Genomic DNA, 27491 nt, shown 5'->3' with positions numbered 1-27491 from the left:
AATATTTGCCAGTCTGAAAAAAAGACATGCTGACAAAGATCTTTAAGGTAGGTCATCAACGTTTGAAAAATGGAAATCTTGTCCTCAGTCGAAAAGTTTGGGTTCACACACTATTAAAGGAGTTGTACCTGAATCAACTTTTATAGCATAGCTGAAAAATGTTTGATTGGTGGGGATCTCACCGTTGAGACCTCAGCAGTCTTGAGAATTGGGATCCCATGTCCACCTGTTCTTGTTACTGTTAGGGGTCACTTCTCCCACCCACAGTGACATCAGATTGAATGTAGCAGTGGCCCTGCATGCATGGCTGTGGCTCCATTCATTTTAATGGGGCTGATGGAAATAGCTAAGTGCTTGAACTATCTCTAGCAGTCCCATTGAGTATGAATGGAGTGGCACCGCTCATTTGCGACCACCACTCTATTCAATCCCCTCCTCACTGCGGGATGGGGGGGTGCAGTAAGCCTGTAGAAAGGAATAGGGGGAACACAAGACCCCCTTTCTTGGGATCATGGGGTCTCAGCGGTGAGCTCCCCGCTAATCAAACTTTTATCACCTATCCTATGGTGATAAAAGCTGATTCCGGTATAACTTCTTTAAAGCTCTATGATGAGCTTTACATACCAGGGTCTGTATAAATCCCCAAAAAGGCATTCACATGGAGCCCAGAACTGATTATGCCTTTGTGTCTACCAAAACATACCGAAATGATTGGAGACCAGGTCAAACGGAGACCAACCTTTGCACCTTTAGTCTCTGTTTGACTCATTAAAGCAAATGGTCCCATTCTGGATTCCGTTTGATAGGTAGTATAGGCCATTAACGATTTACTCCTGAGAAACTCCTTTAGAATAAACAATGGAGTGCATATAATTAACAGGCACTCTAGATTGCAATTTGTTAGTTATCAGATTAAGTTAACTGGCACTATGGTAATCCACCAAGTTCCTTATCCAACCTTTTTTCATTGAGATTTATTTACAAATGATTTTCACCTATCTATCTATTTTTTACGTGAAATGCTCTTTACGCCAGACTTTTAAGAGAGTCTGAATGAAGTGCCAACATCAAACTGAAAAGGACATCATGGCAGAAATTTATAGAGAACACTGTAAATCTTCTTTCTTATGTCCTTTTCAGTTTGATGCAAGCGCAGAATACAAATCTTTCATGACACGGGCACTGACCATAATTTTTCATTTATGGTGATAACCCAATACTTTTACCTATGGTGACTCCTTTTGCTTAAAAATATATCAAATATGATTAACATATTTCAAAATAAATGTCTCCCCTCCGACTTTTCCCAACCATATTCGACTTAACGGACCAATCTTTCCATAATAGGGACCTGTCAATCAAGCTGAGCTAGGCAGGCAGATACCGAATGGGAGCCACCCAGCTGACACTTCATTATGTCATAAGCTCTTTTCTAAACTACGTGTTCTCTGAAACACTGTAGTGTTTTAGAGTAAAACATAATTCTTTGTAAAGAGCCAGACGATCACCATTTCAGGCTGCCCCTAGTTAGTTGCAGCATTACTTTTCCTGCTAGTCACAGGCCAAATTGAAAAAGACTGCAAAAACTCAAAAAATGATATTAGGAATATCTGCTAAACTAAATGTTCCAGTGTCACAAATGTACTTCATCCTAATTCAGCAACGGTTAATTTTTTTTAGCATAAGATATCCAAATACATGAAATCAGACCAAATCTAACATCTTGCTGTGCTGAATATAACACTTATGGCACATTCAGAGGAACTGTACAACATTATATAAAAGTACCCAGCTACAATTGAGCCAAACTTACATCACTGAACTGTAGTATATGTGGTTTTGTGGATTTCTATGTGGGTGAGAAGAGGCCATTCAAGGGAAGGAAAAATAATTCCCATTTTTAAGGCAATTTCATAAGCCGAAATACCTCACAGTGTTATAAATAAATCAGAACTGCTCAATTAAAAAAAAAAAAAAGATACTTTGGTACATTCAGCCAATTCTTGACATAAACCAGTTCTCTTTTGTGAAAGGTATTTGTTGACTGTAACCATAAAATTAAAATAATAGCATGTTTAGAGATAATATATTTCAGATACTCTCCGAGCCTCTAACGCACATTGGTAATTGATGTATGTAAGACACCGGATTTAACCAAGTATGTTCTTATCAAACGAGTGTCTAATTAATCTGTGTACTTCATACAGGATGTTTCCTTCCACCTCTATTAATAGTCGTACATTAATGAAGTCTATTATTTTAAGAAATAGATGGCATTTTTTCCTCATTTGTAACACTATATGACTTACTCTGTAATACTGACGTAGATTCCAAACCCAACATCTACGTGACCTTCAATACCCTTGATGTTTGAGTTTTGGCCTTGCATAAACGTACGATCAGGGGCCAAACAATGTAGTGTTTTTCCAATGTAGGCACATGTCCGCTATGGTTTAACTTGACCAACAAATTCATATTGCATTAACCTAAGCTTAAATTTGCTTGAACCTGAGCCTCAAGGGATGAAACCTGAACTAACTTCTAAGCAAGTATCATCCCGCAAGTTTGGATGCTTTATAATTATACTGTGTTATTTTAATGTCTGCGCTCCACTCAGTTGTACATTACTTCTTATTATATTTTGTTACTTTTGTCTTCGTAGCCAGGGCATACTGTGGCGGCACAATGAGAAAACCACCACCTTTTTTTCAATCTTTTTTCCATAAGCGCTAACAAGTTTCTCTGCATTTTTTTAAACTTTGGAATATAAACCAATCTGAGATATACTCTGGAAGCCTAAATGTGAATTTCGCCCAAAGTCAGTAAAAGCTGAACAGAATGACTATAACTCTCTTGGCAAATTTATTATTTAATAACTATACACAGTTAACCACTGTAGATCACTTCATAAACTGTTCCCAATAACATCATGCGACGATGCCAACTCACAGTGGGGGATCAATCATCCAAATATAAGAAAATAAATTTACAAATTTTATAACTTTTTATAAAATGATATTTTTGTAATCGGAACAAGATAATGTTTTTCCTGTTCTACGTAAAAGGAGACAGGTTGTGTGTTTTATTTTTGCTTCATTAATCAGACTTTATATTTTAGAAAAGGCTTAATAATGAGTTTATTATTATTTTTTTCCTAATTTCTGGGTGGCGGCCATATTGGTGACACATTTACCTCCTGTATAGACAGCTGATAAAGAAAATAATTAATATCAATAATGAACACAGCTTTTGATAATTTAGCCAATGTATTCTGAACTTCTAACTATATTCTTTTGCTTTCACGCTTGCCTTAACTTATTAACAAGATCCTAGGACTGCAATAGCTTAATCTCCTTCATGTAATCATAACTGGAGATGAGTGAGCACCAAAATTCTTGGGTTTTTGTTATTCGACCCGAGCTTTTTGTAATATTCGAGAGCTCTGTTTGAGTAATGAAGCACATTGAAGTCAATGGGAGACTCGCAGAGATGAGCGAGAGCACTCGTCCGAGCTTGATGTTCGTTCGAGTATTAGGGTGTTCGAGATGCTCGCTACTCAAGACGAGCACCACGCGGTACTCGAGTCAATTGCATTTCCTTCCCTGAGAAATTTGCGCCCTTTTCGGGCCAATAGAAAGACAGGGAAGGCATTACAACTTCCTCCTGTGACGTTCCAGCCCTATCCCACCCCCCTGCAGTGAGTGGTGGGGGAGATCAGGTGCCACCCGAGTATTAAAATCAACCCCGCCCGCGGCTCGCCACAGACACGCTAAGAGAGATCAGGGACAGTGCTGCTGATGCTGCTGCTGCTATAGGGGCAGTGTTAGCGTCTTGAAGAACCACAACAGCCCTTCTTAGGGCCACAGCTCACCTAGTGCATTACTGTTGTGGCTGCTGTGAGCAGTTTTGCACAATTTTTTTTTTTTTATGTATATCGGGCGTGCAGGCTGTAGCGTTCTTAGGCTGCAGTCTGTACTTCAGTATAGGGGCACTATTGGTCAGGCAGGGACAGTGGTAGTGTAGAATCCTGTCTACAAGTACCCCAACGGTTCTTCTTAGGGCAACCTGCGACCGTGTGCATTTAACTCCGTGGTTGCTGGGAGTTGTAGTACCTTTGCATTGCACAGCCTAGCCTGCGTGCAGCCTTCATTTATAAATATTTTTCTGTCTGCGCTTCGCGTAGCCTCACTGCAGTCTGCCTCTAAGTGTACGCCAAGAAACCACACATTTTCTACAACGCTCTATTATACGTGTGCTGTCTCAGACGTTCACGGTCTGCCCGACGCCCATAGATTGAAAATGCAATACACACTGCCTAGCCTCAGCCTGCATTGCAGAGTAAAATAAGGAGATTTTTTAAAAATTCCTTTTTACGGCTAACGGTTACCCAGTGCATGTGCCTGCGTGGCCTGTGGGAGTTCACGTCCATCCAAACTGCATAGTTCACAGCTAGGCCTAAATGCAGCCTTCATTTATAAATATTTTTCTGTCCGCACTTCGCTTAGCCTCACTGCCGTCTGCCTCTAAGTGTACGCCAAGAAACCACACATTTTCTACAACGCTCTGTTATACGTGTGCTGTCTCAGATGTTCACGGTCTGCCCGACGCCCATAGATTGAAAGTGCTATACACACTGCCTAGCCTCAGCCTGCATTGCAGAGTAAAATAAGGAGATTTTTAAAAAAATTTCTTTTTACGGCTAACGCTTACCCAGTGCATTTGCCTGCGTGGCCTGTGGGACTCCACGCCCATCCAAACTGCATAGTTCACAGCTAGGCCTAAGTGCAGCCTTCCTTATAATTTATCTCTGGCTTCATTTATCATTATATTACCGCTGGCAGCCAGCAACTGCGCAGCAATAATTCACAAACATTTTTACACCGCTCTGTCTCTGCTCGATTCTTAATCCAGCATGCTGAGGGGTAGGGGCAGAGGATGTGGACGCAGTCGCGGTCGAGGACGCGGAGTCCCAAGTGAGGGTGTGGGCATAGGACAAGTTCCTGGTCCAGGTAAATCGCAGCCGGCTGCTGCGGAAGTAGGAGAGAGGACAGTTTCTGGGGTCCCCAGCTTCATATCGCAATTTTTGGGTCCACGTAGTAGACCTTTATTAAAAAATGAGCAGCGTGAGCAGGTCCTGTCGTGGATGGCAGAAAGTGCATCCAGCAATCTATCGACCACCCAGTCTTCTACGCCGTTCACTGCTGCAACTCTGAATCCTCTGGCTGCTGCCCCTCCTTCCTCCCAGCCTCCTCACTCCATGAAAATGACAGACTCCCAGGAACTGTTCTCAGGCCCTTGCCCAGATTGGGCAGCAATGGTTCCTCTCCCACCGGAGGAATTTGTCGTGACCGATGCCCAACCTTTGGAAAGTTCCCGGGGTCCGGGGGATGAGGCTGGGAACTTCCGGCAACTGTCTCAAGAGCTTTCAGTGGGTGAGGAGGACGATGACGATGAGACACAGTTGTCTATCAGTGAGGTAGTAGTAAGGGCAGTAAGTCCGAGGGAGGAGCGCACAGAGGATTCAGAGGAAGAGACGCTGGACGATGAGGTGACTGATCCCACCTGGTGTGATAAGCCAACTGAGGACCGGTCTTCAGAGGGGGAGGCAATTGCAGCCGCAGGACAGGTTGGAAGAGGCAGTGCGGTGGCCAGGGGTAGAGGCAGGGCAAGAGCGAATAATCCACCAGCTGTTTCCCAAAGCACCCCCTCGCGCCAAGCCACCGTGCAGAGGCCAAGATGCCGGACGACCGACGAACAGTGGTGTGCAACCTTTGTCGCGCCAAGATCAGCCAGGGAGCCACCACCACCAGCATGCGCAGGCATATGATAGCCAAGCACCCCACAAGGTGGGACGAAGGCCGTTCACCACCTCCAGCTTGTGCCGCTGCCTCTCCCCCTGGGCCCCAACCTGCCACTGAGATCCAACCCCCCTCTCAGGACACAAGCACGACTGTCTCCTGGCCTGGACCCACACCCTCACCTCCGCTGTCCTCGGCCTCATCCAGCAATGTCTTTCAACGCAGCGTACAGCTGTCGCTAAGAGAATCGTTGGAGCGAAAGTGCAAATACGCCACCACGCACCTGCACGCTCAAGCTTTAAATGTCCACATAGCCAAATTGATCAGCCCGGAGATGCTCCCCTACAGGTTGGTGGAAACTGAGGCGTTTAAAAACATGATGGCGGCGGCAGCCCCGCGCTACTCTGTCCCCAGTCGCCACTATTTTTCAGGGTGTGCCGTCCCAGCCCTGCATGACCACGTCTCCCGCAACATCGTACACGCCCTCATCAACGCGGTTACTGCCAAGCTCCACTTAACAACGGACACGTGGACAAGCACAGGCGGGCAGGGCCACTATATCTCCCTGACGGCACATTGGGTGAATTTAGTGGAGGCTGGGACCGAGTCAGAGCCTGGGACCGCTCATGTACTACCTTGCCCCAGAATTGCGGGCCCCATATCGGTGCTGCTATCTGCGGCGGTGTATGCCACCTCCACTAAACCTTCCTCCTCCTCCTCCAACGCAACCTCTACCTCGCAATCAAGACTTGTCACCAGCAGCACGTCGCCAGCAGTCGGTGTCGCGTGGCGCGGCAGCACAGCGGTGGGCAAGCGTCAGCAGGCCGTGCTGAAACTACTCAGCTTAGGAGAGAAGAGGCACACGGCCCACGAACTGTTGCACGGTCTGACAGAGCAGACCGACCGCTGGCTTTCGCCACTGAGCCTCCAACAGGGCATAGTTGTGTGTGACAATGGCCGTAACCTGGTGGCGGCTCTGCAGCTCGGCAGCCTCATGCACGTGCCATGCCTAGCCCACGTCTTTAATTTGGTGGTTCAACGGTTTCTGAAAGGCTACCCACACTTGTCAGACCTCCTCGGCAAGGTGCGCCGGGTCAGTGTACATTTCCGTAAGTCCAACCCGGACGCTGCCACCCTGCGCACCCTGCAACATCGGTTTAATCTGCCAGTGCACCGACTGCTTTGCGACGTGCCCACACGGTGGAACTCTACGCTTCACATGTTGTCCCGGCTGTATGAGCAGCGTAGAGCTATAGTGGAATACCAACATGGGCGGCGAAGTGGGAGTCAGCCTCCTCAATTCTTTACAGAAGAGTGGGCCTGGATGGCAGACATCTGCCAGGTCCTTGGAAACTTTGAGGAGTCCACCCTGATGGTGAGCGGCGATGCTGCAATCATTAGCGTCACCATTCCCCTGCTATGCTTATTGAGAAGTTCCCTGCAAAGCATAAAGGCTGATGCTTTGCGGGCGGAAACGGAGGCAGGGGAAGACAGTATGTCGCTGGATAGTCAGAGCACCCTCATGTCTATATCTCAGCGTGTGGAGGAGGAAGAGGAGGGGGAGGAGCCTCAGGAGGAAGAGACAGCTGGACCCACTGCAGAGGGTGCCCATGCAGCTTGCCTCTCATCCATTCAGCGTGTATGGCCTGAGGAGGAGGAAGAGGAGGAGGACACTCAAAGCGATCTTCCTAGTGAGGACAGCCATATGTTGCGTACAGGTACCCTGGCACACATGGCTGACTTTATGTTAGCATGCCTTTCTCGTGACCCTCGTGTTAGATGCATTCTGGCCACTACGGATTACTGGGTGTACACACTGCTTGACCCACGGTATAAGGAGAACCTTTCCACTTTCATTCCCGAAGAGGAAAGGGGTTTGAGAGTGATGCAATACCACAGGGCCCTGGTGGACAAACTGATGGTAAACTTCCCATCTGACAGCGCTAGTGGCAGAAGGCGCAGTTCCGAGGGCCACGTAGAAGGGGAGGAGCGGAGATCAGGCAGCATGTTCAGCGCAGGCAAGGAAACACTCTCCAAGGCCTTTGCCAGCTTTATGGCTCCCCAGCAAGACTGTCTCACACCTCCCCAGTCCAGGCTGAGTTGGAGGGAGCACTGTAAGTAGATGGTGAGGGAGTACGCAGCCGATCGTACCACCGTCCTCCGTGATGCTCTGCTCCGTACAACTACTGGGTGTCAAAGCTGGACACGTGGCCCGAACTCGCGCTGTATGCCCTGGAGGTGTTGACGTGCCCTGCGGCTAGCGTCTTGTCAGAGAGGGTGTTTACTGCAGCTGGGGGAATCATAACGGACAAGTGCACCCGCCTGTCAACTGACAGCGCCGACAGGCTTACACTCATACGGATGAACAAAGCCTGGATTTCCCCAGACTTCTGTTCTCCACCAGCGGACAGCAGCGCTACCTAAAGAACTTTGTCAATCTGTGTATGGTATTCGTCCTCCTCCTCCGGCTCCTCCTCCTGAAACCTCTCGTAATCACCGCGAATGGCCAATTTTTCTGTGGGCCAAAAGGCTCATATAACTTTTCTAAATAATATTTATCTGTTTCAATTCTCATTAAAGCATTGAAACTTCCACCTGAACCAATTGTTTTTTAGAATGGGCTGCCTCCAAGCCTAGTTAAAAATTAAGCCACAGTACGCTAAGCGATTAATGGGTTTCACCTGCCCTCTGGGTTGGGCATGGGCAATTTTTCTGGGGTACATTTGTACTGTCGGTACAACCATTTTACGGGCCCTCGCCTACAATGTAATCCAAGTAATTTTTATGGGCTTCGCCTGCACTCATGGTACACCACTGTGTCTGGGGTTGGCCTACACTTTTGCTACAGAAATGTAACTCTGTTCTGCCTACCTATACTTCCGCCACAGCAATGCTACGGGGGTCTGACTATACTTCAGCAACAGAAATGTTACTTCAGTCTGCCGATACTTCTGCTCCTGAAATGTTACCTTGGTTGGTGTATACTGTTACTACTGTAATTTTACTAATACTGGGCTCTGCCCATAATGCTTCAACGGAAATGTTACTGGGGCAGGTCTATACTGCTATAACAGAAATGTAAGTAATAGTGGGCTTTGCCCATACTGCTTCTACGTTAATGTGACTGGGTCCTGACTATACTCCTACTACTGAAATCTTACCAATACTACGCTCTCCCTACACTGCTGCCAGGGAAATGTGAATCTGCTGCTTTGTCCCTAGTGCTTCTACGTTACTGTTGCTGGGGCCTGACTATACTCCTACTACTGAAATCTTACCAATACTATGCTCTCCCTACACTGCTGCCAATGAAATGTTACAGGGGTTTGTGCATACTCTTACCGCTGAAATGTTACTAATTTTCGGCTCTGCCTATACTGCTGCTACTGCAATGTTACAGGGTAGTGGAAACGGAGGCTTCCCAAAGACATGATGGTGGTGAGGCCACGCTACTAGGTTCCACAGGCGAGACAACTTTTCAGCAACGCGGTCACTGGGAAGGTGCATATAACCACAGACACGGGGACAGGACACGTACTGCCTCAAAAACTTTCCCGTCCTCCTCCTCCAACAATGAAAACATTCTTGGCCGAAGCCCACCTGCATTTAATCTGACGTTAGCTCTGCTGTCCAGGGCACTGCAATGGGATCTATTTATGTACCGTCAGTGGGTTCCTGGGAGCCACCCATGCTGTCGGTCCACAGGGACTTCACATAGGTGATTTGTACCTGCCTGTGTCTATGAATTAAAAACCCCAGTCAGGTTGGGGCATGCAGTGTTGGCCGAAGCCCACCTGCATTTAATCTGACGTTACCTCAGCTGTGCTGGGCAATGCAATGGGATTTATTTATGTACCGCCGGTGGCTTCCTAGGACCCACCCATGCTGTCAGTCCACACGGAGTTGTAACGGAATGTGTCTACTTATAAAGAACCCCAGTCTGACTGGGGCATGAAGTGTGGGCCGAAGGCCACCTGCATTTAATCTGACGTTACCTCAGCTGTGCTGGGCACTGCAATGGGATTTATTTATGTACCGCCGGTGGCTTCCTGGGACCCACCCATGCTGTCGGTCCACACGGACTTCACAATATGGAGTTGTACCTGCCTGTGTCTACTTATAAAAAACCCCAGTCTGACTGGGGCATGCAGTGTGGGCCGAAGCCCACCTGCATTTAATCTGACGTTAGCTCTGCTGTCCAGGGCACTGCAATGGGATATATTTATGTACCGCCGGTGGGTTCCAGGGAGCCACCCATGCTGTGGGTGCACACGGAATTCTCATTGCGGAGTTGTACCTGCCTGTGACTATTTATAAAAAACCCCGGTCAGACTGGGGCATGCAGTGTGGGCCGAAGCCCACCTGTATTTAATCTGACGTTAGCTCTACTATCCGGGGCACTGCATTGGGACAAACTACAGGAGCAATACAGCGCTAATGAGACGTGCATAGCTACGCTAGCATAGGAGTCCGCTGTAGGCCCGCGATTGCTGAGGGTTTGTGCAGAGGCCTATGTCCTGGGTGCAGTGAAAGTCAGCTTCCTGCCTAGGATTGCTGAAGCTGTGGCCTGAGGCCTATGTCGTTGACGCGGTGCAAGTCTGCTATGCTTGTCCGCTCAGATCAATTTTTTGTTCATGTCTTGGGCTTCCTAGGACCAACCTATGCTGTTGGTGCAAACTTAGTTCCCATCGCGGTCTTTGACCTGTCTGGCACAAAGACACTGACTGACTTGGGTAGAGGGCAGAGCGCTGACGGCTTTCCCCTTGCAGTGTGGATTGAGCTCTGCGACACCTTGACAGAATGAATACTGTGTGGCACACGGTATCCCCATTGTTATGCCCACGTTTGCAGCTCCTGATGGAGGTGGCACAGGATTGGATGTCTCATTGTGGGCTATCGCCCTGCCCCTTTTAAAGAGGGTCGCTGCCTGGCCCTGCCAACCCTCTGCAGTGTGTGCCTCCGGTTCCTCCTCATGGCAGACGCACTTATAAATAGACATGAGGGTGGTGTGGCTGTGAGGCCAGCGTGTGGCATGAGGGCAGCTGAAGGCTGCGCAGGGACACTTTGGTGTGCGCTGTGGACACTGGGTCGTGCGGGGGGGTTGGGCAGCATGTAACCCAAGAGAAGAGGCAGGGGTGTGTCCCGCAGGCAGTGCTTGTGCTTAGTTGGAGGTAGTGTGGTGCTTAGCTAAGGTGTGGCTTACTAATGAGGGTTTGTCCGAAGTAAAAAATTGTTAGGGGGGGGGGCACTCTTGCTGCTATTGTGGCTGAATAGTGGGACCTGGGAACCTGAAATGCAGCCCAGCATGTTGCCCCTCACCTGCCCTATCCGTTTCTGTGTCGTTTCCATCACTTTCTTGGGTTTTCCAGATTTTCACCAATGAAAACCTTAGCGGAGCATGGCTGATATACAAAAATGCTCGAGTCGCCCATTGACTTCAATGGGGTTCGTTACTCGAAACGAACCCTCGAGCATCGCGGAAAGTTTGACTCGAGCAACGAGCACCAGAGCATTTTGGTGCTCGCTCATCTCTAGAGACTCGAGCATTTTTGCAATGGACCCGCCGGGTGTCGAGGCTTTTTTTTTTTATTTCTCTCTCTCCTCCAGCCAGCCACTGCTGTAGACATGCGCACGTCACAGCAGAATGTGGTAAAGCGGGGAGGGGCCATAAAAGTTTCTCGAACACGCCGTGGCGCTCACTCGAGTAACGAGCACCATCGATTAGGCTACTGCTCGAATGAGCATCAAGCTCGGACGAGCTAACTCGCTCATCTCTAATCATAACCTAAACAATTATTTAGCCCTTGGAGAAGTGTTCTTTTTCTTTTGTACATAATTCAAGGTTTTGTCTGGTCAATGTCTAAAGCCCCAATTATGAGCAATGATTATCGCTCAAAATTCATTCAAAGAATGGCATATGAGTGATTATCACTGTGTGTAAATGCTACCATCATTCACTCTTTGGCTGAACAATGATTTTTAGGTGAGCTTAAAATCCATTCTTCAGCTAAAGAGTAGACAATACAGACCGCAAGCTGTGTTCTCCCCCAGAGCATCTGATTACATTGTATTCAGCCAACAGCCCATGCGAGAACAAAGGAGCTGATTGCAGAACTCAGACCACCTGCAGTGTTCAGCACTTAGCTCCAGGAGGCTCATTTGCATGCAAATGAAGTTAAAAAGTGCTAATGGAAATTAGTACCCATTAGCATTTTATGCAAAATTATTGCTAGAACTGTCAATATTTCAGTCCTCTGAAAGATTGTCTTTGTGTGTAAATGAGCCTTAAAGGGGTTGTCCCGCGCCGAAACGGGTTTTTTTTTTTTCAACCCCCCCTATTCGGCGCGAGACAACCCCGATGCAGGGGTTAAAAAAGAACACCGGAGAGTGCTTACCTGAATCCCCGCGCTCCGGTGACTTCTTACTTACCTGCTGAAGATGGCCGCCGGGATCTTCACCCTCGGTGGACCGCAGGGCTTCTGTGCGGTCCATTGCCGATTCCAGCCTCCTGATTGGCTGGAATCGGCACGTGACGGGGCGGAGCTACACGGAGCTACACGGAGCCCCATTGAGAAAAGAAGAAGACCCGGACTGTGCAAGCGCGGCTAATTTGGCCATTAGACGGCGAAAATTAGTCGGCTCCATGGAAACGAGGACGCTAGCAACGGAGCAGGTAAGTGAAAAACTTCTTATAACTTCTGTATGGCTCATAATTACTGCACAATGTACATTACAAAGTGCATTAATATGGCCATACAGAAGTGTATAGACCCACTTGCTGCCGCGGGACAACCCCTTTAAGTCTAAGGGTCCATTTAGACGGGATGAATGTTGGGCAAATGATGTTGGACACTCTTCTCTGTGTTTTCTCATAGAGCAGCCAGCAGGGGGGCGGGGAGAGTGCTGGAGATTTCACTCCCCGCTCTCTCCTGCCCCTCTCCATTGACTTAATATAGCGGCGGTTCAATACTGAAGACTGCTATTTACACTAAGCGATCATCATTCAGCTCATCGTCCATCATTTATGCTGCATAAACGATGGACGATGAGCTGAACGATCATAGTTCAGTGTAAATAGCAGCCGATCAGTACTGAACGGCCGCTATGTTAAGTCATTGGAGAGGGGCAGGGGAGAGCGAGGAGAGAAAACTCCTCCAGCCGCCGCCCTGTGAGCCAGCGATACTAGCTCCTGTGCAACAGCACGAGAGCGAGTATGTGCGGGGACGAGTGCCAGGCATCGTTTGCCCGATATTCCTCCCGTCTAAATGGGCCTTAACCAAAACAATTCAATTTGACTAAGAATATGTTAATTGTATTAACTCATCAATGATTGGTCAATAATGCAATAATGGGCCAATCAATATGTAAGGTGGTTCTTGTTGGCAAATAGCCAGAACCCTGTCTTGGCAAAATGAAGTTGGTGGTGTGTGTGTGGGGGTGTGTGTGTGTGTGTGGGGGGGGGTGGGGGGGGTTACATGCAGATTCTTTTGCTATCTCTTGGCAAAAAGTCTCTGGGCCTGCATTCTCATTTCTTATTATTTCCTCTCTTAAAATACTTTTCTCTCTAACATATATTCTAAATAAACTTTCTTGAACTGTACACTGTGAGACCAGATTGCTTGAGGCCTTCCATATCAAAATCAAGCAAGTGTATGTGTCTTATGGCTGCGGAAATGACAGAGAAATATTATAGATTATTACAGTTCAATGCCCTACCCCAGAGAGCGACAAAGGTATGTCATATAGAGCTGTATCTATGTATATAATATACATGTTTGGTATCACACCTTATCTAGACTTCCAGCAGCACAAAACAATTGCTATTAACTTGTCCTCTAATGATAACGAGGGCTTATTTGCCCCTGTCTACACAGAAAAGTGAGTTATGGAAAATAGGAATTGTCAGTCTATTGAGAAGGCTCTAATTGTCGGTTTAAAAAATTGAATACTTCAAGATTTACTTTTTAATAATAAAAATCTGACTTAAATAATATGCCATTTTCTGATTATACAGTCTCTTTAATGCACAACCACCAAGTCCATTCTACCCTAATTCTCCATTTTATCCCTTTATTGTCTAAAACTCTTTAACCTGAAGAAGTTTAGTTGCTTAAAAGACAAAACCTCGTTCTTAAAGGGGTTGTCCAGTTGTAAATAATCAATGGCATAACCTCAAGATAGGTTATCATCAACAATACATTGGCATGGGTCTGCCAATAATGATGACCGCTGTTCGACAGTTTGCTAGGTCGATGCGCTTGTGCTCTGAACTGATTTCTGCAAGAAGAAGACAGCTCTGTTCTTACTGCAATGGCTAGGCTTAGTATTGTAGCCTAAGTTCCCATTCATTTCTGTGAGAACTTAACCTGCAATACCAAGTCTGGCCACTGCAGTAAGAGTGACGCTGTCTGCTTCCTGCAGAAATCAGCGCTGTACATGAGTTTCAGGCCACAAACCTACTCTTATTAGAGATGAGCGAACGTACTCGTTTCGAGTACTTACGCACCCGAGTACCGCCATTTTCGAGTACTTCAGTACTTGGGTGAAAAGATTCGGGGGGCGCCGGGGGGCGGGGAGAGGCGTGGCGGTGCGGGGGGTAGCAGTGGGGAACAGGGGGGAGCCCTCTCTCTCTCCCTCTCCCCCCCACTCCCCACTGCTACCCCCCGTGCCGCCACGGCGCCCCCCGAATTTTTTCGCCAGAGTACGGAAGTACTCGGAAATCGCGGTATTCGGGCGAAAAAGGGGCGTGGCCGAGCACGTTCGCTCATCTCTAACTATTATCTACTACTAAACCAACTAAAATCTACTCTTGATAACCTATCCTGAGGATATACCATCAATAGTCTACAACTGAAAAATGCCATTAAAAGTTGTCCAAACGGCAGATGTGATTTCACATTACACTTCTAAATCTGGCCTAGTGTATATTATTTAGATTTTTTAAAAGATTTATTACTTTGCTTTATAAATAAAGGAGCGGAACTCTTTTTAAGGGGTTGTTTGACCTTCAATAAAATGGGCAGGAGGCACATCTTGCAGGTTGCATTATCTTATCCCTGTTTGCTCTTATTTACTTCAGCTTCATAATGGTGTAATGGTGCAAATTGTTATTTTATTTTATGTATGCTATTCACTTAATTATTTTTTTATTTAAGCTTTGAACAACAATGATATATATAATGCTGTATGTTTTGTGTTAACTTAAAGCACTTTATTAGAGCGAATGGGTAGTAGCTCCAATTTAGGAATAGGTATTTGCCCACCTTGGCAACATGTATTGGAAGAGGGTAGGGTTGCCACCTTTGTCCCGAAAAAAATATCGGCCATTGAAAAAAGGGGCGTGGCTTATCACAGCACGTTTTCCTCCTTTATCTCCTGGATCCTGTCCAGCAGCTGTGCGCATGCACTGGATCGAGGCCAGCGTGTTCTCGCGAGTAAATGACATTTAGTGTGAATCACATGCCATCTACTCCCAAGAACACGCTGCAGACGCTCGCATCGCATTCAATCTACACATATACAATTATATACATGAGATACCCAGGTTACCCCAGCATGGTCCATATCACTATATACAGGAGATATACATTCTCTGTATATAGTGATGCTGATGTAACCTGGATATGTCCTGTACATAATTATATGTACAGCTGGTATAACGTATACCACCTAAACATACAAGATTACATGAAGTACACCATACATACCTAGTAGTACCTCATGTACTGCTTCCTCGCTTTCATCCTCGGGTCTCGACACTGTCACTGCAGGGCCAGCTGGACATCTACCCTGACCCCCACACATCACATACACACACCTCCGCTACATCCATCCTGATCCCCAGACATCACACACACACAGCTCTGCTACATCCAACCTGACCCCCACACATTACACACAGCTATACTACATCCATTCTGACCCCCACACATAACACACCGCTCTACTACATCCATTCTGACCCCCACACATCACACAAACAGCTCTGCTACATCCATCCTGACCCCCACATAAAGCTCCACTCACTCCCTCCCTCCAGACTACAACTGCTCCAAGACAGAGAGACACACACACAGAGACACACAGAGAGACACAGAGACACACAAACACAGGCACAGACACACACACACTCTTACATTTACAGAGCTCCCCGTGGTCATGTGATCCCTGACTCCTTCCACACAGGTTATCACAGGACGTGACATCATCGGAGGTCCTGGAAGGTGCCAACTCTCAGGTCTGTGTTTCCCCTGATTTTAGGACTGCCGGAGGAGGTTTAACCGGCGCTAGGGGGCAGTGCATGCTCTGAAAATACCGGCCTGTAATAGGGCCGGTAAAAAAAATACCGGCATCGGCCTGACAGAAAAAGTATGGGCCAGACCGGTGGTTTACCAGCCGGGTGGCAACCCTAGAAGAGGGTCATTAGGATCTCATGATAGTGAGGACCCAAAGGACACTGGCAAATCAGCCAATGTAGTCCAAGCAGAGTCTAAGGGAATGTTTTTGGCACATTCATAGTTTGGCATATGCTTGTGACAGGAACTGCATCTTCTGTAGTAAATCCAATCAGATACAGAGAAACCGAGTGGAAGAGCAGCTTCACTGAGGGCATTGGAAGCCAAAAGGCAGAGGTTCTGGCATAGCACTGTGAGTCACAATGAAAGTGTATGTTGACAGACAGCACCTAGGAAAGTCCTTTTGTTCGGGAGAATCCAAGGTTTGTGACAAAAACTATGATCAATGATTTCCGTGGTATGAACGCACACAGCAAGTGACTATTAGAGGCCTAGAACAGGTGGAGAGAGGTCTTACAAGAGGGATTTTTTTTTGTGAAAAGAAAGCCTGCCTGGAAGATTTTTGGAGCAGATTGCCATCAAAGAACTTGCAGCTGTCAATAAGTCTGCCAGGATTCCTTCGATATAGAAAGACAGAGAGAGTCACCACTCAGGTCCAACGATGTAAATAAGTTGCATCTTCAAGTGATTTATGCCTCAATAGGGAGTCACTATTGCTCCCGGATGAGTAAAGGTAACAGTTCTTAAACTGTATTGTATCTCGCAACTTCTTGTGGCGTTCAGTCTCGAAATGGTAACAATGACATCTCACCTCCACCATGTGAGCCTGCAATCTCTGGCTACAGTGGTTACATTCTAGCATCACCGCTTGGCTACAGATTCATGTGCTAAAAAGACTGAAAGCTTCTGAAAAGATTATGGTGTCAAAATAAACAAGAGACATCAATGGACCGATGTCTAACAGCAGTGAGAAGCTGTGACACAACAGAAGGGAGAAATCACAGCAAGGCTGAACAGAAGGACAGACACAGGTGAACAGCAGCAGTGTGTGGCTGAGAGTATTGATTGATGCTACCTGTACAACCATGATATAAGGAACCATTGCCGGGTGAGATAGACCCAAGGAAGCAATACTACAGATTCACAAGGACTGTAGCCAAAGCGACTATGGCTGAGGTTGTTAAAGAGTGAAACCCGGTTCCACAACTCTTCACAATAATCTTATCCTTCAAAGTTTGAGAAACTTCTCTTTCCCTCTGTGGTACCGAGTATACCTAGAGAACTGTAAGTTGAGGATGGACTTCGATAAGAAGCCGCTTGTATGCATACCACCAGACTTCACGGACAAATTACAGAAGTATGATTGCAGATTAGCCAGGAACTAATAGACTGTTATTACAGGAGTATGCATCTGCCAGTTGCGGACAAATTATTGGTTAATGCTTAAGTAACATTCGGCCTGTGTGCGGTAAACCACAGTTTACTACTAGGTTAATATGTGTGTTGCTAATATCGCTTGTTCCATGCTTAAAGTGAATTGCACCACTTTGTGATTAACGAAAGGTTATTATGTCATTCCATTAACATTAAAGCTATTCCTACTTTTAGTTAGAGCCAGTTAGGTTGTTGAATGCTTCCGTAATAACTGCCTAACTTCTTGCAAGTGAAATTTTCTATTGTCACTTAATTTTCTGAGTCCATTTGTTATAACACAAATATCTATTTTTGTAAGCCGGGTGTCCATATCATGCCATGTTTCCTGTATCACGTGCCACTACCAAAACAGCTCAATGATGATGTCCCGTACCAACTAAGATTAGTGATTGTCTATGGTCCTAAATGATATGGAATAGAACCAAAGAAGGTGTGGACATGATAGACATTTTCAGAGGAGGGTGCAATAAATTACCCTTTGTTAAAAGCCATTTGGAATCTCTGCCATTTTATTAAAGCTTATATGACCCCTTTAAGACTAAAGGTGCATTTAGACATAAAGATGATCACTCAAAAGATGGCTTTTGAGCGATGATTTTTGCATAAACTACTACTTGGTACTAATGCCTATTAGTACCAATTAGTAGCGTGTGATCCATTGGGAGCTGTATTCAGAGAACATACAACCCGCTGTTTTCTGAATAAATTCCCATTGTTCTGCCACAGGGCTGACAGATGAGACAATGTAATCAGCTGTTATCAGCTCTCTCCGGGCAGAGCACAGCGTGCGGTGCGGTCCGTCTTATCAGCTGTTCTGCAGAATGATGGATTGCATACCAAACTGAAATCCATCATTTGGCAGAAAAGTGAAAGATGGGCCCATTTACACCCAACAATTATCACTCAAAAGATGGCTTTTGAGCAAATTTAGAGTGATAATTATCGCTGTATCTAAATGAGCCTTAAAACTTCCAGAATATTTTTAATCAGGAATGAACTTCTCTCCCCCAGTATTGTTTCTTATTTCGTATAAAATGGCAGTTTTTGCTCATAGACATCAGAGTCTGCTTGAACTTTAATTAAGACATTACAAAGCAGCCCTTCAGGTTATGTTATACTTAGGCTGTCTTCATGGAAGATATACAAACCGAATATTAATGATTATTGGAAACAAAAAAGACTTCAAGGTTATGTGATAGTATGTGCCGATAACAGACCTGGATGTATAGCAGGCTGGGTTGTATAATACACCGCCGGCCTTCATCAGTGATTACATTATTAAGTCCCAGTCTAAACAATTGACACTTAACTCTGCTGATAAAAGGTTCCTTTGCTTGGGTCACTGTATGGCATTAATTATGTACAGAACTCACAGGGTGTGAGAGTTTCAGCATTGTAAAACAGGCTATATTAGGAAATATGTGTGCATATTTTCCCCTTATAATTGTTATACAAACATTACATTATGGATGCTTCAATTAAATGAGTTGAACAGAAAAACAGTTTTCCCATTCATCAAGATTGGATGAATAGGAACAATCCTACTGCCCTCTTGAGGTTGGCACTGAACATGAAAAGACTCAGCAAGCCAGTTCTTAGAACGTGTTCTGCATATTCAAAAATAAGAATGGATTGCATAGGATTTTGTGGCATTGTATACCACACTGTATCTGGAATCCTAAGAATTGATACAATGTTTCCAGCATTTACAGTACAAGGGTTTATTCGGATGTCATGGTCATATCTTGGTGAGAGGACCACAACGAGTGAGAGGGTTCTATAGATATAAAATGTAATCATCCTGTAATGAAAAATTCTACAATTGTACAATGTTCTTCAGGTTCCAATGTCTTATCATGTTTAACTGTTAAGCTTACCTTCACTTATTTTCAAGCAAGTTATTGGGACAACTTGGAGGATTCCCTGATTGTATGGGAATGCGCAAGGGTCCATTTGGATCCCCTTTATCGTGACACAGAGGTTGGTACACAAGGCATAATGTTGTCACCTTGTTCACTGCACCTCTCCTTCTGGAGAGGAAGGATATTACAGGATATAAATCTTAGGTTAATTGTTAATCCGGGTATACAGGCAGGTAGGAACTATTAGAGGTTGATCCAGGGAATAGTCTGATTGCCATTAGGGAGTCGGGAAGGAATTTTTTCCCCAAAAGGGCTAATTGGCTTCTGCTCTTGGGTTTTTTTTGCCTTCCTCTGGATCAACAACACAGGAGGATAAACAGGCTGGACTAGATGGAGATTGTCTTCATTCGGCCTTATGAACTAAGTATGTTACTATGTAGACTATAGAATACATGTAAGCCACAGTGTAAAGGGAGCAAGGACAAATATCTAGCCTCTTCTGGGGTGCTGAACGGGGATATGGTGCTATTCACATGGGCACTGTGAGGCACTACTAATATGGGAACCTACTGAGCACTATTCATATGGACATTTTATTGCTCTATTTATATGGGCACTTTGAGATAATACTCATATGGGCACTATGTGATAGTATTTATATTGGCACTATTGAAGCAACCCTTCAGTCCAAAGGGCAAAATTTTGTCAAGGTTTCAGATGGGGGGGACTTATGCAATCTCGTGCTCTGCTTTAACCCCTTTTCCCCCGTTCCGTCACTGGTACTTTTTTTTAGAGTCACTCTGTGGTCTTCCAAAGGAGGGCATCAGTTAATATAACTACTCCCTTCTGATCACTGGACAAATTTTATTCCAAGGACCGGAGAGTTGCTATAATATTTAGCACAGGAACTTTATTGCTCTAGTTATATGGGCATGTGTGGTAATATTCATATAGTAGGCACTGTGTAAAAATATTCATATGGGCAATCTATGGCATTAATGATCTAGGCAATGTAAAGCACTACTGATATGGGCTCAGTGTGGCACTATTTATATGGCCATATGCTGTACTAATCAACTGAGCTCTATATTCATCTAGATGAAGCTTATATGGTATTATTTATTTGGGTGTTGCATTCTGCTGTTTATCTAGGTACTGTATTACCTTATCTGGCTGCTCCACCAGATTCTTTATTTTGCCACTATGTGACACTGTTAACAGCATAACACTATTTAAATGGGGTTATCTAGGAAGCGACTGTAAGGGTATACCACTGCTCCAACCCCTGTGTAGTGGCCAGCACTTGTAATTGCAAGCACAGCACTCATTGAACTCAATGGGAGCTGCACCTGCACTCACAAGCATAGCTTCCATTACAAGCACTGACCATTACACAGGGGTCGGAGCAGCACTTCGAATATGACCCCGGTGTATCCCTGCATGTACTTCCTGAGTAAACCCCTTTAAGTAGACATTATGGCAGTACTATACGAATATAAACAGGTATTATTTTAGACTATAATCGTAGAGCCGATGACAGGTCAGGAGCAAAGACTGAAAAAAAATGTATAAAGTAAAATACACGAGGTATATTCAAGTTGTGAGGTCTCCTAAATTGTTTCTCGGGAATAGGAGCAAATAGAAACATGAGGCACATTTTAAAAGACACAGGCATTCTTTGGGGAGGAATGAGTCAAAGCCAGCATCGTCCAGCACACAGCACCCACGTGAGAGTCGCTGGAATTAGAAGCGTTTTCAATACTTCAAATGGCTATATGCACGTTCCAAGAACAGTGTGTAATCATCTGTTTTCTGCACTTGCATGGAATGACACCTATCAACATTCATCATCAGGTGTGATAAATGTGTCATGGACGTGAAAAATGTGCATTCGTGGCTTTGACACTTCAAAGAAGACCAAACATTGTGTGAGAGTGAACCAAAGGAGCCTTGGCTGTTAAGCAGCCGCTTCAACAACCATGGAGCTAGTGGTTATGGAGGACTTCCAACTCACTGTGAAAGAAATTACTTGCAATGTTGGCATTTCCATAGGATCTGTGCACACCATCCTGCATGAAGACCTAAAAATGCGGAAAGTTTCTTCTAGGTGGATGCTGTGAATGTTGTTCCAATGGGCAAAACAGACCCCTAAAGAAATGCTTGCAGTGAGCATGCAATTGTGGTATCAAAGTTGTGAAAAAATGTGTACGTCTAGTGGGTTTTGATGATGTTGAGAACTGACAATATCCCCAGCCTTCTGTATTAAGGGCTCAGTTAGACGGGTTTTTATTTACGCGTAAAAAAGATCGCACTGCACGCGTGAAAAAAAGTGCATGACCATGTCCATTGCCACCCATATGTTTTATGTTTTGTAAGTGCAAATTTTATGCTCATGTAAAATTCAGACATGTGACCACTGCCATTGAAAAGCATTGGTTCTATATAGATGCGGATCGCAAACGCACAATACATGCGCACATAAAAACGCCCGTCTGGCTGAGGCCTAAGTAGTTTTGTAGTAAAAAAGAGACCTCCTTGAATGCATCTATCTATCTATCTATCTATCTATCTATCTATCTATCTATCTATCTATCTATCTATCTATCTATCTATCTATTGTTGTAGTGCAGTACACAGAAGGGCCTGTAGAGGGCTGCAGACAGGACTTCTGCTTCTAGAGTTAACACCGAGGGGTGGAGCAGGAACCAAATTAAGGCCATTTCCTGCAAAAAGCAAGAGGGAGAGGACCAGCGCAGCAGAGCTGAGGTGCTGCAGGCTGGTGGCCTAGCAAAGGCCAGATTCCAACAGGGATGACAACCCTGGACTCACACCCAAGTTGGGAGATACGTTGGCTGAGAGCCAGATTTGTGGAACTGGTAGGGCTGCTAACCCAGGGTCTAGTGCAGACCAGGAGTTTGACAGGGAAGACGACCCTAAACTCTACACCCAGGTGGGGTGCTTATTTGAATTGTGTTTTTGTGATTGCTGTGATGACGAATAAAGGCTGTCAGGAGCCAGATAAAGAAATCTATGTCTCTGGAGTTTCTACATGTGTGGTGCGCCATTTTCATGTGAGAGGCCAGCGATCCCGAGGCGAGCGACAATAGAATGTATGTGTGTATGTGTCACCATAACTCATGAATGCCTGGAGCAATTTCAACCAAACTTGGCACATATATAACTCATCCCATGGGGACATACCCACTACCCCTGGGGAGGAGGGGGGAATGCCAGAATTGCACTTGAGCAGATGTTTTTTAATTTCACAGTCTTATATTACACAGGTGACCTCCTCCTCCTCCTGAAATACTAATATATTACACCTCCTGCTCCTCAGATAATAATATCTTACACAGACAACCTCCTCCTCTGCTCCAACTACCACACAGCTTTCCACCAGCACCAAGTCACTATGTACCACACAGAAATGAGCCCAGCTGTCCAAAAGGAAATCTGTGTTGCTTTTCGTATCTAAAAATAAAATACACGGGCCACACCGGGTAATCAGCTAGTATATATATACAGTAGATATATATGCAGTCCGTAAAGATGTATGGCACATTTAGAATTTAATTAGGCAATAAGGATTTTATTTAGTCAGTAAGAAGTTTTGTTCCCACACCTAATACTATTTATCCATATACCCACAGCAATGTAACCTCCGCAGGATTTTCAACAATTTTTTTTCCACTTTTTTAAATGAAACTTTTCCAATCCAGGAAAAAAATCCATGTTTCACCCATAGTAAATGTCCCGATCTGTGCGGTAGGGTTAATTATGTAGTTTGTCCAAACTCTGAACTGTCAGATGGTCTGAACAGAACAGCTGAATAGTGTCTAAATGCGGTGGATTGAAATGACCCTATCATGTTGTTACAAGGCATTCTGTAGAAATCTATGATAATTATTGTGCAGTCAGTATGGTTAGCTGTGAACTCTGAAATACACTAATTCCCAAGTATAGATTGGATTCCAAACCATCGTCCCTACAGTTCCCATAGCGAGAAGGAACCCTGCCAGCTTCAACAGGAACACATTCATTATATAGACATCTTCAGGCATCTCAGAAAAAATAATGATCTCGGCTTGAAAATATTATTAGCCTAATTTACCTACAGAAAGAATGAAAACTTTATTTCCTCCATCACTTTAAAAACTTTGATCGCTGTCAAGCAGCAGCAAAGTCTACTCTCTTACAGTAAGGTTTTTCACCTCCGTTGGCAATTACAGTGGGGAAATTTTTGGATTTTTGCCTGAGAATTAAATATGACAAAGTTCGTCAGTTTCATGTGTTTGCAAGTGTGACATGAAAATCTGCCTTAATTTTAGCCCCGGCCTTGCTTGGTTTGCATTCACTAGGAATGGCAGTTGGTAAACTTCAGTAGCAGACGTATAGTACACAAGCATTTTTTCATACTTTGTATGCCTCATCTGAAGTCAAGAAGCTAAAATAACCAGCAAAAGACTAATAAATGATTATTGTAATGCGGTCGGGTTAAACATTCACAATCTTCCTATGTTGCTTCCCCTTTAGACCCTCTTATCTGCAGCAACATGTTAAGAAAACTTTGTAACTTTAGCCGAGTTTCTCCAGAGCTGCTGTAGGGAGGTGAGAGGGCAGCAAACGTTGACAGAAAGAGTCAACAGCTGTTATTGTTGGCGAGGTCAATAATATATTCAATGTTACTTTATTTCAGATGGTGACAATGATGAGTATTTTGCAGATAGATGGGTGTAAATTAAACCACTGTGAGTGGGACGGGAGTTTTTCAATGACAAAGTTTGGATCCCTTTTTAATATTGCTCAACAATCTCTACTATGTGAATCAAGGAAATAACCAATTGACAGTAAAAAGACTTTTTCTTAAGTAAAAAAAAAAGTTTTTTTTTTAACTGAAGACTAAAATTTACCATATGTGTGACAAAAAGGAAGGTAAAATGCCAGAAAACTGGTGCAACCTTTCGGGGGTTAATCAATTCAAACTAGAAATAGTCACTGGTATAAATCAAACCATTGATGTTTTATTTAAAACCGGGAGTTACGCATTTTGAAATTCGCAGACTTTACCATTAGGCAACTAAGTGAACATATGATGACATGTTCAGCATCCTAGTCCAAAAAAATAAAGCAAGAAGAGAACTCAATGAGCCAACTCTCCTCTGCTCTGGCCATTAGAAGTTCCACTGTTGGCCCATGATGGATATGAGATAGATAGATAGATAGATAGATAGTAGAGATGAGCGAGCATACTCGCTAAGGGCAATTGCTCGATCGAGCATTGCCCTTAGCGAGTACCTGCCCGCTCGGGAGCAAAGATTCGGCTGCCGGTGGCGGGCGGTGAGCTGCTGGGAAGAGCGGGGGGGAACGGAGGGGAGACCTCTCTCTCCCTTCCTCCCCCCTGCTCCCCCCTGCTCATGGCAGCAACTCACCTGTCACCCGCGCCGGTATCCGAACCTTTTCTTCCGAGCGGAAAGATACTCGCTACGGACAATGCTCGCTCGAGCAATTGTCCTTAACGAGTATGCTCGCTCATCTCTAATAGATAGATATGAGACAGATAGACAGATATGAGACAGATAGATAGATATGAGACAGACAGATAGATAGATAGATAGATAGATAGATAGATAGATAGATAGATAGATAGATAGATAGATAGATATGAGATAGATAGATAGATATGAGATAGATAGATAGATAGATAGATAGATAGATAGATAGATATGAGATAGATAGATAGATATGAGATAGATAGATAGATAGATAGATAGATAGATATGAGATAGATAGATAGATATGAGATAGATAGATAGATAGATATGATATAGATATGAGATAGATAGATAGATAGATAGATAGATAGATAGATAGATAGATAGATAGATAGATAGATAGATAGATGGATGGATGGATGGATGGATGGATGGATAGAGAGATAGATAGATAGATAGATAGATAGATAGATAGATAGATAGATAGATAGATAGATAGATAGATGGACAGATAGATATGAGACAGACAGGTAGATAGATATGACAGATAGATTTGAGATAGATAGATAGATAGATAGATAGATAGATAGATAGATAGATAGATAGATAGATTTGTATGTTGTGGGAAACAAAGACCATAATATTGGTTATTTTACTGACTGGCATGAACACTATTTTACCCCGCTATGAGACTACATAAATATATTGTATTATATAGAAGACCTTTTACTCTAAATGCTTAAAAGTCAACATAGATCTGTCATGAAAATGTAATCAGTGTAGAGTAGGTTTAAGACGCAGTGCTGACATTTACGCTCAAAGCAAAGAAAGACTCAAAAACTGATATGTTTGATATTGCTTAGTCTGTGTCTCAAGTCTCCTTTCTGGTTTCAGGTTTTTGTACAATGTAAGATAAGGAAAGCTGCTTCAATGTGTTTCTAGTAGGCAATACTGTTGAAGGGACATTATGATATATTACAAAGAAGCTTGCATGAAAAATGTATCATAAAATTGCTGTAAAGTATCCATTTTGTAACCACTAACCTGGCAGTACACATTAAATAGCTGTCGTCCAAGTGCTTGTTCGGGGCGACAGTTATCGTTCCTGACCTCTCCTCTGGGGATGACTTATCTCCCCAGGAACAGAACTGGCGGATCAGGCATGTTGAAATTATACAGCCAATCCTTCTCTTCCTTGATGTCTGCTGCCAGGTGAACCTTAGGAGCCCCCATGCACATTACTGGGAAGTGGTCATCTACTCCTCCAAGATTGATGGGACCAGACAAAATACATCTAGTAGATATAGTCAGTTTTAATTTTGGAGATTGTATTATTGCTTTGTTACACCAATACCCATTTGGACATCACCCTGCTCACTGACTACTTTAAACCCAAGTAAGGGCTTCTTTAGGCGAACGTATTTGCGTGCATAAAATATACGAGCATGAAACCCATTGTTGTATCTTTCTGCATATTGTGCAGCAGAGGCCCCATAAAAGTCTATAGAAGGTGCGCAAATGCGCGAGCAAATGCACAATATGCTGTGCAATTCTGTGAAAAGCAGAACACATCTGGACCTCATTAGGTTAAATAAATACCCTTTTAAATCAGGACGGGTGAGTTTTGTGCGTGCATGGGAAGAGGCCCTGCATGTGCAAAAAGTACAGTACTATTTGTCGGTATGCTAGCACCCATAGTCATTTTTGCACGGGTGAAAAAACGCAGAATTGTTGATTTTTGTGCACATTTGAGCACCAAAGGCCCTATAGAAGTCTATTGGAGGTGTGCAAATGTGTACTCAATACCTGTTCGATTGCACAATATGCTAAATAATTTTGTGGGAAAAAGAACACATCTGGAACTAATTAGGCTAAATAACCTTTTAAATCATTGCACAGCTATGGCCGTGCAAGCGCAAAAAGTGGTAATATGCGCAAAAATGTGCGCAAAAGCACATCGGTCACAGTGCATATACTAGAGTTGGAGAGAGCCCCAAAGTCTTGTGCCCCATATGAGAAGACTATTATTATAAATGACTGGTTGGAAGTCCCTATTACAGATTTAGCATTGGAGATCAGGAGATTCAAGTTACCCCTCAAATGTCACCAATTAAAGGGGTTTTCCAGGGAAATACTATTAATGACATAACCTCAGGATAGGTTATCAATAGTTGATTGGCTGGAATCTGCTACTCGGGACCCCAGCTGATTTGACACCTGCTGTCAATGCCGCTACACATTGGAATACAGAACTGAAGCTGCTGCTCCAATCCCTCCATAGTGGCAGTAGTGCTGCAGTTACAAGGGGCGGCCACTATACAGGAGTCGGAGCAATAGCTTCCACTCTGTACTCCAGCGTGGAGCAGCAATAACAGCAAGCGCCTAATTCCGATCGGCAGACCCCAATTGATGAACTATTGATGGCCTATTCTAAGGATAGCTTGTAGTATTTCCCTGGAAAATCCTTTTAAAGGCCCTTTAGTTTGTTTGTTGTATTTGTGTTAGTTTTTTAGCGTTATCCTGGAGAGAATATTTAATATTTTATTTCACTTGTCGCCTTTCTTCACTTAATTTTGAAGAAAACAAGCTGTCTCCACCATCAGTGTCTCA

General features: G+C 44.4%; 1 protein-coding gene across 1 annotated transcript in view; it reads right to left on the bottom strand.

Annotated features, from left to right (window-relative positions):
• CACNA2D3 (calcium voltage-gated channel auxiliary subunit alpha2delta 3) overlaps positions 1-27491 on the bottom strand; it is a 1017883-nt gene that overhangs the window by 12471 nt on the left and 977921 nt on the right. The gene's annotated exons all lie outside the window — the stretch shown is intronic.

The sequence above is a fragment of the Eleutherodactylus coqui genome, chromosome 3 (assembly GCF_035609145.1).
Source record: "Eleutherodactylus coqui strain aEleCoq1 chromosome 3, aEleCoq1.hap1, whole genome shotgun sequence".
In the NCBI taxonomy this organism is placed as follows: Eukaryota; Metazoa; Chordata; class Amphibia; order Anura; family Eleutherodactylidae; genus Eleutherodactylus; species Eleutherodactylus coqui.
Note: the sequence above shows the minus strand (reverse complement) of the source record. Positions and strands in the feature narration are given on the sequence as shown.